At 37.1% G+C, this 12785-nt stretch overlaps 1 long non-coding RNA gene across 2 annotated transcripts; it reads left to right on the top strand.

Moving 5' to 3' along the window:
• Nucleotides 1-11563: 11563 nt before the first annotated feature.
• LOC120322017 lies at nucleotides 11564-12761 on the top strand. 2 transcript variants are annotated; one of them, XR_005561765.2, is made up of 2 exons: nucleotides 11564-12388; nucleotides 12447-12761. It is a non-coding gene; the product is annotated as an uncharacterized LOC120322017 (long non-coding RNA). The 2 variants fall into 2 exon arrangements; XR_005561764.2 differs by having other exon boundaries at nucleotides 12442-12761.
• Nucleotides 12762-12785: the final 24 nt, after the last annotated feature.

Genomic DNA, 12785 nt, shown 5'->3' with positions numbered 1-12785 from the left:
TAAAGTAAATGAAATTAGATCACGTTTAACCACTTAGAAATTTTATTAATTAAACTTAAATTACAAAAAGAGTTTCAAAATCAATCATAATTCTGACCTAAGCGACATAAGACATTAGGCACGGTTTTAGTTTGTTGTACGTACTACGTACCCATAAAAAAGTACCGAGTGGTTTCCTTCCCAGATTCTACTTATAAAGCTCGTTCCCTTTCTAAAAATTCCCTCTTATGTCCGTCGGGTCATTTCGCTTTACAATAGGATATTGCAAGCAATTTCCGTTACGCGGCCGGATGTAATGGTAATCAATTGATTGTTTTATTGTGAATTAATTGTGGGCATGCACATGAGCAGTGAAGTTGTAGCTATGGCTTCGTGCAGCACCGGGTGATGTCGGTGCTCTTGTTTCATTGTTTATTGTTTTTACGCAATTGTTTGGTAGTTGGCCCGAACGGCCTCTGCTCCAGCCGCTTACCCTGCCTTCGCCCCTTTTGACGTTGTTGATTTAAAACAACCAAAATGCGAAATGAGTTTTGTGAACGGAAATTGTATTTTTGGTTAGCAGGCGGTAGAAAAGCTTTTGTTATTTGGTCCGTTTCACTTGATTCAAGTTTTGTTTAGAGAGTTAGCCCCCGGACAGATTACTTTTTTGTGAGTTTATCGGGTTGAACACTGATAGTTAAGAATTGAACAGGACGAAGCGATGCCATAATTGACTGAACGATACGCGATGCTTGCCTGGCGAACTTCTTAACAAAATTGAAAATTAGTCAGGGGTGAGCCCCAGATGATGAAGTATTTTCATTATATCCCACCTAAAACTTCCATTGGCGCAATTTGTTTTTTTAAAACTTTTCATATGGTAAATCAAAGATTTTTACGTGGGGACAATCCCGTAAAATAATACAATCTTATCAATCTTTCCATTTGAATGTATTTATAAAATATTTGTATACATATTTACAAAAAGTATGATCGGAAAAGCTGTGGTATTAGTTGTTGTTAAGTCTTAAAGAAATGTGACTTTGGCTATTGTGCTTTAAAAAACCTTGCAGTAATTTGTCAAAAGGCTTGGTCTACGGTATAAAATAAAGATTGACTTGTGTTACAACTACCTCTTCACTGTGACCCATCAAGCGCAGTGATTAACGACTCATATCTGTACCAGGGAATAAAAGTTATTGAAAAGTTTGATGTAATTAATACAATTTTTGTGGTATTTGCCTTTATGACAAATGACTAAGTCGTCTCCATTAATTTTGGTCATAAAAGGGATGATTTCTAGCCTGTTTCTTTTGCTCTTTTACTGTGTGTGCTCACGTTTTTGGCGACAATCTGCTTTTATTTGTTTTTCTCGTTGCTGTTGTTGGTATATTTTTTTGTTTGCTCTACTCGTCTTAGGGGTTACCCAATCGTCTCATCATCATTAACTCATCAATGTCAAGCTTTATCAAAGCGGCTACGGCTGTTTGAGCTAAACCAGATTTAGCGTAAAATTAACACAATCCAACTTGGTACGGTGCTTGCTGCTTTACTGGAAAATCAATTTTGTGCCTGCCTGTCAACCAACTGTCGATACTTAGATATCGAGATGAAGCCTTCCTTCTCGTTGGGGATCTGTGCCTGTGACCGTGTCACCACTAAATCAATTTTATGCTCGGTTAGGCAATAATATGGACTGAGAACGCACGCGGGCTTCTTGAACTGTACACACTGTCGAACTTTGTTTCACAGCGTAGCCACGCATACTTTATTCCCTAATTTTAGAAAATATTCTTAATTTATTTCATTTAAATATTTTTCTAGCCAAGTTCTGTCGATATGGCAACAGAATTTTTAAAATTATCCTTCCCGCTCCCACCCTTTGAGTAACGGGTATTTTATAGACGATTCCTCGACAATAGCGGTCTCTCTAACATAACAAACAGATTTCAAGTCCTATTGTTTGTATCCGTAGTCATTAAAATAATTGTTTATTATGACGACCTAATTAACTTAATTAATAATAATTTGTTCCAAAATAGTGATCATCGTTGTAAAAAGCTTGTTAGACTTTCAGGATTTTCATGTCCCTCTTAAATTAATTAAAAATTATAATTTAAGTGTTGCTAAAAGCTAAAGTTATCGCCGTTTTGAGAAGCTTATTAATCAATTAGGATTTTCCTGTCCCTCATAAACTAATTAAAACGGTGGCCGGATTGAGGTCAGATAATGCCGGTAATCTTACTTCTACTTGAATAGTAATTGTAATATGGTGCAAACGCTTCAATCAATTTTTAATTAAAAATTAAACAGCCATGAAATCTCCTTCTGCTAATGCAGATTTCAAAGTTCGTGTGTATGGACTTGGGTTCGTCTTAGCTGTTGCCCATATCCGCTTAGAAGCTTTGCAAATGAAAGCCATATACAGATGCCCACCGCAAGCACAATCATCAGCGTCAATAATATTCATCATAATGAGTTCGAATTTCGAGCTGTTTGGCAGAGTCTTGGCCGTTAACGAAGCTGCGCCAGTTGGCCATTTCTGCTGATTAGGGCCCGGATGTCGGCTGGCTGGCAACATAACGCCATCGCCCCATCTGGCAAACCGTCGGCAAGCGTTCTCCCCATTATTGGCGCGATTGACGTCAGCTTTGTTTTAATGCTAATTAATTAAAATCAGTCAAATTATCAGGGAACAGGCTGTATTGGCTTCGCTACTTATCCCTCCTTTGTATTGTATCACATCAAAAAATCATTAAATAATTATTAATAACTTTCATAATAGTCTTGAAAATTTTAATTATAATTTTAAATTCCCTAAAACTCTAAAGAAAAAAATAAAGTGTAGCCACTAAATAAACCTTTTATCATTTCTGGTACCCCCTTTTACTCTATGAGTAACGTGTACACAAACTGAATAACATTTGGCGTTCAAGCAACGGCAACAGTCAAGATGAACGGTTAAGTGGAAGAGTGGGAGCGCTTACATTTCATTTAAATAAAATTTACTTAACCTGAAATTAAGCGGCGAGTGGCGAAGAAGACTATTTGCGATAGGGCTAAAAAGTGTTGATAACTAGTTAGAAAAAGCTAGACCAACTGGAATCATTCAAGAGCTCTGGGATGGGATTTTGTGGTCATTAAAGTTTAGTTTTCGTTTAGCACTTCACAATGCCCCTGCAACCCTCTTCGGTGAGCAGTCAGCTAAGTTGTTTGCTTTAATGTGGGAAAGTTAATGAGATTAGGATGAGCCAGGTAGTCAGGGGTTCAGTTTTGAGGTCTGTCAGCGACTACCCACAATTTCTGGAGGAACTTCTTAGCCCTCATCGGTGCATAAATCAATTGTATTAATAAATTAACAGACATAGCTTGCTCTCTCCATGAAACATGCACAGCACTCGGAACCAGGTTCATCTAGCTTCATCTTCCCTGGCTTGTAGTATCTCAATTAATTATTTGTGTGCGGTCAATATGTGTGCGGGTTTGGGATACACATCTGCAGCAGCGGATATGTGGCAGGACTGCCATAATGTTGCCTGCCACATTTTAATTACACATTAATGTGAGCACGCCGAATCCCAAAAAGTTGGACGAACTAACATTTTGTTCTCTGCGGTTTTACAAATGTGATAACATCAACAGTAATGATCAAAAAGTAAATACCGGAAACAAAACTGTAATAATAAGGGAACATCAACAAGGGTTAAATACTCTTTTGTACCTCTTAAATTTTGTTTTTTATTTTTATTGTTGGAATCTGATTTTGAAGCATAAACAATTTTTTTAATTTAAATAGGTTGTATTTTGTTTTTTAATTGTATAAAGGATGTCGATGGGTGTAGCATCATTAAATGGAATTTAAAGTTTCCCGCGGGTATAATATTATTAAAAATGCTTTTAACGTTTACTGCCACTCTGGGGCTAGCAACAAAACACTTTCGGTTCAACTGTAGTTAAGCAAAATTATAATAAATTAAATAATTAAAATAACTCGATGTTAAACAAACGGATAAGGTGGGCAATGTGGATCGGAAATGAGTAGTGTGTGTGAACTGCATGTTAATTAATAGTGACCGGGCAACACGACATGCTGACCAATTAAAATTAATACACCAATAAAGCAATTTGATCAATAAAGACACCACGGCATCCGTATTGCAAACAACGAGCACATATTTGTGTCCTGCGGTTTGGATACAGGCTCTCTCTTGGTTTTGACATGGAATTCGAAATCAATAAGCATGGAATAGAAGGCACCTCAAATATGCAGTCTATGGGGCGCTCAAAATTATGCAACACACAAACATTTTTCCCTCGAATCGTCGGTGGCCTGGAATGTAAGGAGGCACACGTGGCGGCTGCTTGGTGTGCAGTATGTATGCCTGCATAAGAGTCGAACACTAAATTATTTTCAATTCACTTTTTACCTATTTTTTTTTTCGCTTCGCAGCAAATAGTTTTGGTGGCAGATGAATATGTATGTAAATATTTTTATACACTTTTTTGTTCTGTTTCTGGGCGCTCTCTTTTTGTTTGCATTGGTAATGAGTTTACTTTGGCTGTAAGTTGCGCAAACAGGCCGCCGGCTCACCTCGGCCTGGCATCATGTGGTTCCCTGTGGCTCTATGATAAAGTCCTACCAACCCAACGGTTTTGGGGAATGTGCAGAAGAGCAGCTGAACTTGTACATTAAACTTTCGCTTTATTGTAAATTTCTGTCAACAATATCTTTGTGGTCCTCAAATAAAATGTGTGTGCCTTCATGGGCATGGCACATGTGTTTTTAGTTTCTGGTTCCGTCTGCAAATTGCTTTGAGGTCTCGTTCTGTAACTTTGCAAAATATACAAATTTTAATTAATATAAAACACAAAACGATGTGCAAATACGGTGCTCGCTGTCCGGTGTATAAAGGTGTTTAGTAGCAACATTTTCCATGTACCAACACTAAGGTCAGCGAAATTCTGTAAGTCAGTGCGTGCTAGCCTGGTCTTTAAAAACGAAGGAAGAATGTAAAATAAATCAAATCTGTGTAGCAGAGTACTTGTCCTTATCAAAGCGCTTTCACTTTGTTTGGTAAATGGAAGGGGTCGGTGGTGGATAAACGAGAACAGCATCGTGATAAGCATGGTCAGGTGCTGACCTTTGTATTTAACAACACCGCGATATGAATCTGGCGCCGGCACATAAATTACATTACAATGGATCAACAGCAATCTACATCTGTTTGATGTTGCCTAGCTTATGTGTGGATATCAATTCATTAAATTATGCGCTATTCATTGAAATAAGCCTGCCACGACGGTGTTTTTGCTTCACAACTACCAAGCCTGCCAGCTCGAAGAACTTCAAACAGCACAACAACAAAATTTCAGTTTGCCCTATCAAACAAAATCCCCCACTAAGTAGTGATACTTAGTGCATAATGGCTTTTGTAAAACAGTGGTGTAAATTTTAAAAGATTAATCAACACATTTATTTTTATTTACCAAAAATTGATATATTAAGGTTTGAACAAACATATAGAAGTTTTTAATTTATATAATAATATAAATATAATATAAAGATATTGCTATATATAAGGTTTAACCATTAAATGTACATTAAATAATTAACTTGGATTTTTCAATAGGTATTTCTCCAAATATTATACCACAGTTTACAGCGATGTTTGCCGTCCATTTCTGGCCTCACCTTCTTTAGTTGTTGTTCCGTTTGAGGGTGTTGGTTTTTTTGCTTTTAGTTATATTAATGTATACCCCACTTTAAATTATGAGAGTGGGAGATATTTTTGGTAAATTAAAAAAAAAAAAACATTGTTAATATTGTGATAGCCAACTTTTGAGGGGGCTTTTTCCGTCTTTATTTGTTTGTTTGTGCAAATTCCACCAAAGCACGATAGCAGCAGTTTAACGATGCTTTTAAGTTATAAATAATTCTTATTCGCTTATTTTTTTTTAAAAGGAAAGCCAATTTTACAGGAGTAGGCTAATAACACATGGCCTCTAGATCAAAGTAATATTTTATTCAAATAGGGTATCCGTTGGCTTTTATTTATACCTTAGGAAATTGTTTTCCTATTTCCAAATAAAACCAAACGCATTTCATTCTTTTACAAGCCCCCATACTTCTGAGATCTGGGATCGTAAATATTATGGTGTGGCAAATGGTGTTTCCTAGTATTAAATCGGTTGCATGAACATAATTATTTTCCCGTCGTGTGAAAATTTGAGTCACAAGAAAATGTCAAGGACTTTAACACGGAAGTTGCGAGTCCTTTGCGTGGTTGCGCCTTTGCAAGCCTGTAGTACTGACTGTCAATTTCATTTACGTTTTCAATCGATTTAGTGTAAGCCCAACCACACAGCTCGCTCTCTCACCAATGCACACGTTTACAGTCAGTGGCACATAGATACTCAAAAGCAATATTGGTCAGATTTTTGACAGCTCAAATTGAATTTGCCTTTTGCTTCTGACTTTTTTGTTGCGCCACAAAAAGTGAAATGTTTTTTGCTTGACCGCCTCAAAAGTTGAGTGAGTTCGGTAGGTCAAAGGGGTTTAGCGTGTGTATGTAGAGGAGGGTGTTGCAGGATTCCAAGGTGTGAACACATTTGGCCTTTGTTTGCTGCCAACCGAAAAAGCACGACGATTTGTCTTACTTTTTTGATCGATGGTTAGACTTCCCTGTCATCTCCCGTCGTTGCGGCTCCATTGGTTGGATGCTGACCACACACATACTTGTTATTCTTTCTTTGTGTGGTGCTTTATTCATTGTTTTTTGATCACTTTTTGTCAAAAAGAATACTTTGTTCACAAAGCTAGATACCTAAATTCGAAATTTTAAAATTGTTTATTGACCTTGGGTTTGATTATAATTGTGCCCAATATCCCCGTTTTGGTATCTGAGCCCCATGTAGTGTTCTGAACAGAAATCGGTTGTACTAAACAATCGGTAGTAGTAAACCTTGCGTCCTAATTAGCGAAGATATAGTTATTCCCGTCAATCGACGAGTTAAAGAAAATTTTAGATTGGTTTAAAAGTGTGTGACAGGTATGTATTAAAAATCTCCCACAGCTTGAAAAAATATTTTGATTTTTAAAATTAATTCTATTAAATTTTGCGAATTTCTATCGGTATGCCAGAAAAACTAAACAATTTCTCGTTAGCGTCGTCCCTAAGCAACGGGTATCTGATAATCGAGGAACTCGACTACGTCGTTTTATTATGATTTTTATTAATATAAATCATTTAATCTAAGTTTGGCACTTAAGTGATCTCCCTCACTTCAGCACTCAAAAACGTTTTTGTGCATTGCTTACTTAATAAGTTGCCTTCTGGTAACCTCATTTGAATATAATTTTTATAGCTGTGCACATACACCTACACCACCCGAGGTTTGTATAAATCTCTTTTCCGGTGGAACGTTATTAATGGCCTTCGCTTGCTTCAATGTCCTTTAAGTAGAGTCTTTTGTGACAGTAAATGTTTTGGTGCTCTCCTAGATTTTGGCCCCACGTTGATAAAATGGCCATGCAACATGTGGTGGCATTCAAGAAGATCTCTTCCTAATTTGATTTATATTTATAAAGTCACAATAATTTGCTTTCGATTACCTTAGTAATAATAAAGCGTCGTAACATTTAAATAATGACCAACCCGGCGTCGGTTAATGGTTATGAAAATTCAATTATAGCCCAGCCACATGATGATGGCTCACTTTGGTCTTCAGTCTCCCGTATTTTCCTGTTTCCAGAAATGTGCACTCAAGGCGGTAGCACATAAAACACGTGGCAAGATTAATTGTGGCCGGCTGTCGTACATTACAATGCGTATACGCCGTGTACATGTGTAAATAGGCAATGGTGCTAGGGATTGCAGGGTGTCCTTGCGCGACTGCTTTTTTTGGTCATCATATTTAATTCAAGCATAAATTTTTGCACGCATACAAAAAAGGTCGCGGGAATAATACATTTCGGTTAATTTATGTTGGGCGGATGTGGTGGTCATGAAAAATAACCCAGGCTGGACGCAAACCAATGAGCCACAAACGACCGTGACTGCGTTTGTTACTGCTGATGATGATGACGTGGAAACGAAAGCGGGAGAAACGGTAGCGGCTTTTGTCGCGTCACCCTTTTGACCCTGTCGAGGAACTGGCATCGGGATGCGCATTTGGCATCCTTTTGTTATTACAGTGTTAGTGGTAATTACGATGTGCTTGTGGGAGAGGGCTATTGTGGTATATCCTATCACTTCGACCTGTTCGACTACGTTTCGCACACAGATCAAACGCAATGTTAACTAATTATGTAAACCAGATTATAAAAATCTGTTCAGGCAAAAGCTATAATGTGGAAAGCAAAGACCACTGCCCCGAACACATTTTAATATTTACAAAGTATTTTACTTTACCACTTATGCAGACGCCACAGATAAATTCAGCTCCTACCCAAAATATGGGGATTGTGTAAGAAAGATTAATTTTCTACAATCAAGTAATTTTCGGCAATAAAATATAATTTTTTCATTGCATATAATTTACTAACGTAATCATTCTTGGATGGGAAATCGTATGGAATAAGTGAAAGCCTAGTTAAGTTATTTTCACAAAAACTAAATTCGCAAAGTTTTTTTCCAATAGAATACAAAGTAGAGAACAAAAAAAGTTTCCTGTTTCATTGTTTATTTGTTTTTAACTGCAATTGATATGTGGAATAAATAAACGGACTGTGTTCTCCTTGGGAGCAGTCCATGCTAATGCTTAATCATCCTTTTTCTAATCAACAACTGCTCTCTTAAACTTATCATGTTTCATGCCACAATCAGTTTAAATTTTAAACTAATAAACAAGACCACCCAATGCAGCACAACACTTAATGAACTTTTCTTAAACTTGGCATAGCAGAGCAACAGCTTCCGACCTCATCCAAAGCGAGTACCGAATCAATCGCCAAGAAACACTTGGACGCAGTTCCTTACCCTGAATCTTGCCAAAACATTTTGTTTAAAAAAGTAAGTCACACACTGACACAGTCAAATGTTTAAATTGGTTAAGAAAATAATTAGCACATTGTGTAATTAAAAAAATTCTGACCAACGAATTTTATGTTTTAGTCGTGGTATTTCTATTCCGTCTTGACATCCGATGCCTCGACCCACATGCTGTTGCAGCAATTATAAAATGTTTGATTTGTGCTCATTTAATTTAGCGCAATAGTCGTGTACGACGAATTTGCCAATAGCAACAGTGAAATGAAACCACAAGTCTAACAAATCCCCTCCCCTCTCTGATTACGGTAAGATGGCCTGGCCAAGAGCAAAACCTCCAGCCACTTTGCACCATGTACCCACCTGAACGCGTTTACGATGTATCAAGTACTGTGGTTACCTTCAATTGGACGTCATGATTGACGACTGATGAATTTAGTGAGTCTGGGCCTAGAATGCGATCAATAAAAGGCAAATGGCAGTGGGTGATGGCAGTGGAAGTGGCGCATCATCCTCATGGAGGCAGCCATGTTCATGTTCAATTAGTGAAACGGTATTGCACTTTGTTCGTATAAAATGCCTGCGAGTCTAATTAATTACTACACGATGCTCAGACCAGCTGCATTTGTGCCAAACCCGATTGGGTCAGTGTTGAATCCGTTGCTGTCATCTTGCCTAACCTTAATTTCAATGGCTGCTTGGAGCACAGCAACATGATTTGGACATGTCCATTGACTGTTTGCCGCTTGTCAGTCATTATACACCAAAAGAATTTTAACACCTCATGGCTGACGAAATGTAAGTATCTTCCATTAATTTATGTCAGTCAAAAAATTACGACCCAAAAGTGTAAAAAACATGGGAAGAATACCGTGGATTGGAGAAACTTATTAAACTTAACAAAATTCGCAATTTGTGGAGTACGAATCCAATGTTAATTAATAAGTTCGTCAATTTTAATTTTTTATAGATTGAATACTAATTATCAAAAAAAATATTAATTAATTAAGCTTAATTAGCATGAGGGGAAATTAATGCAAGTACATTGAAGTAAAGATCGAACTCCAGAATATTCATACACCAGGCAGTTTCTAAATGTGTAAGGAAACTGTGGAAATATAGAAATTTTATAAGTGCACCCTTTTTGATGTTATCGGTGTGCATTGTGTCCGGATAGCAAGACAAACCCCTGCGCTCATCGCCCACAGAACGTCATTCGGTTTCAACCGTTTGGTAGCATCTTGTCATATTGAACCTCAAGCTATCACTGATGGCTGACAAGGAGATTTCGTTGTCCTACTCGCAACTGCTTCAGATATTTATTTCCAGCAGTGTGTATTCTTGCGCCTTACCGTGTTGTTTACGGTTATGCCAGCTATTGCTGTAAAATATTCATTCGCCAAAAAAGTCAATCAAATCAGTTCCCCCTAAATTATAATTTCGCGCATTTTGTACATATGTGGGCATATTTGTTCTTCGTCCTTCCCAAATTCTGTTTGTTATATTAAAACATTGTTAGATTAAAACAACGGAAAATGACCTGAAATTCTTTACAAATTAAAAGTTTATAGTTTGAGTTTATAATAAATTAAATTATGTAATGAAGTCAAAAATAAGGGAAAATAAGTATTCTTGTCTTCTTACAAAGGTAATTTTCAAGTTAAGAAAAGTATAAAACAATTAAGATTCAATCTGAAAGTTTTTAAGGCTACATTTCCCTTAGAGCTTTCATTCAATCAAAGCATCAGCTGAGAAGGCAAGAAGCCTCCAGCCAGAACGGATATAGCCGCATGGTCATGTCCATGTCCGTGCCCTGGCTAAATCCATTTGTCCAAAAAGCATTACAGGATTTAATTTAAAAGTTTGCTACACTTTCCTAAATGAAACAGCTGCGGAAAAGAAGAAGAGTGCGGGGAGATGAGCAATTAAAGCACATGCAGCAAATGAAAATTTTTAACTCAATATAGAAAACGACTCGGTGAATGAGTTGAAGCTGAGTGATTTGCTCTGAGCTTGGTATCCTATGTCTATACTCTATTTCTGTATGGGAATGTTATATCTGTCTGAGCACACACATATATATGATGTTGCTATAAGATCATAATTATCTGCTTCTGAGATTATTCAGTTCAGCTACATATTTCCGGCAAATTAAATCCTTGCTAATCTATAAAAGCATTTTTTTAAATTTGAGGTGCAGCTGGAGAACATACTGCTGCTGATGCAGCAGTGCTGCAACTGTTAAAAGTTTGAGGGAAAGAGCACATTAATTAGAAGCTGCCACGCTCGGCAGACACGCGTCCAGGTGCCTAAAAAGTTGCCAACGTGCAACATGTTCAGGAGGAAGGGATGCAGAAAAGTTTTCGGCTTGTGTTGCCTTTGAGTTTGACTTGAAGTTAAAGTTTCTTTTTATATACACATACTTACACTAAACGAAAGGAGTTGTTATTTTGGACAGTTGGAGATTGTGAAAGGATAATAAGTGAAATGTTTATATTTAATAAAAAGTTCTACAAGATTTTATATATATTTTATAAAATTAATTTCTTTAAAATTGTATTAGACACTGAAATGTAAAGATTAAAAACCCATATAATAGTAATTAATTAAAAAACAATAAAGACAGAATTAATTTAATTATATGTTTTCAAGCTGCAGTAAATGCTCAAGAAGGAATAATACTTTAAAAAAGTTACAAAAAACTACAGTATATAATAATTTAATTCTCTTAGTGCGCAAAGGGCTCCTTTTAATTAGGACCCCGCGTTAGGCACTTAAAGCAGTTCGAGAAGAGAAGAATTGAATGTGGCCCGTTGCAAGGCGAGTTTCAAGCAAATCGGCGGAATATGTACTGCCTGCCAGCATCATTAGCCGCTTTTAGTTGTTAACTTTTAAACGTAACATTTAATTTTCGCTAAAAGGCTCTGCGCGAAAAAAGCAAATCATACATATACAGGGATGTCTGAAAGGTGAGAAAAGGTAAAGTGAGTGCAGGGGGTCGGTACCGTTATAAATAACGTAATCTTCACGCACGTAATTCAAATGTGGAGGATGGGCGTGTCTCGGTTGCGTCTCATTTAGCGCACGTAACCAAATAATGACCGAAATGATGGTCCCCGCTGATGGGCAAAGCGGCGTATACAAATGGAGGGCAGTGGAGGGGAAGTAAACTGCGTGCGTTTTGTAAATAAAATAAAATAAAATAAAATATAACGTAACGAAGCGAAATGTTTTATCAACGTGCCGGAGCGCACTAAACAGTAACTACACTGACCATAACATTCGCGATGATAAACAATATAAAGAACGTATACAGCTATAAAGGTTTGTACTTTCCTACAATTATTTTTGTATTGCTTTCCTTTAAACTTCCGATTTAGTTAAGCTCAAAACTCAAATTTCATGATAGTAGTTTATAGTATGTATGTATTCTTGTTTTGTTATTACAATTATATTGTAACAACATTTTTCTAAGTGCAGCGGCGTACGCGCCCGCCCCTAGGATGAACCATTGACAGATGGCACGCTGACCAAAGTGGCGGCTGCGGTGTGCTCTGGCTATCTGTGGATCCAAGCCTTGTCTCCCTGCTGATTATCGCTTCTGGTCCATGTGATACTTGTTTTTGTAATTGCTTTGCTTTGTCGTAAATGGAGAGCGAAACAGGAAGATAGATTGCAATTGCTACAGGCCATTACCAGGATGAAAAGAGAAGGGAGGCCGTACAAATTTCTTGTCATTAAATTAAAAATAAACGACAATATTTTATGCGCCTATAAATATGCAACAAAACACAACACGCTTGTTTTGCAACCGGAAAG

Source organism: Drosophila yakuba, chromosome 3R (assembly GCF_016746365.2).
Source record: "Drosophila yakuba strain Tai18E2 chromosome 3R, Prin_Dyak_Tai18E2_2.1, whole genome shotgun sequence".
Classification (NCBI taxonomy): domain Eukaryota; kingdom Metazoa; phylum Arthropoda; class Insecta; order Diptera; family Drosophilidae; genus Drosophila; species Drosophila yakuba.
This window is presented reverse-complemented; position numbering and strand designations above follow the sequence as displayed.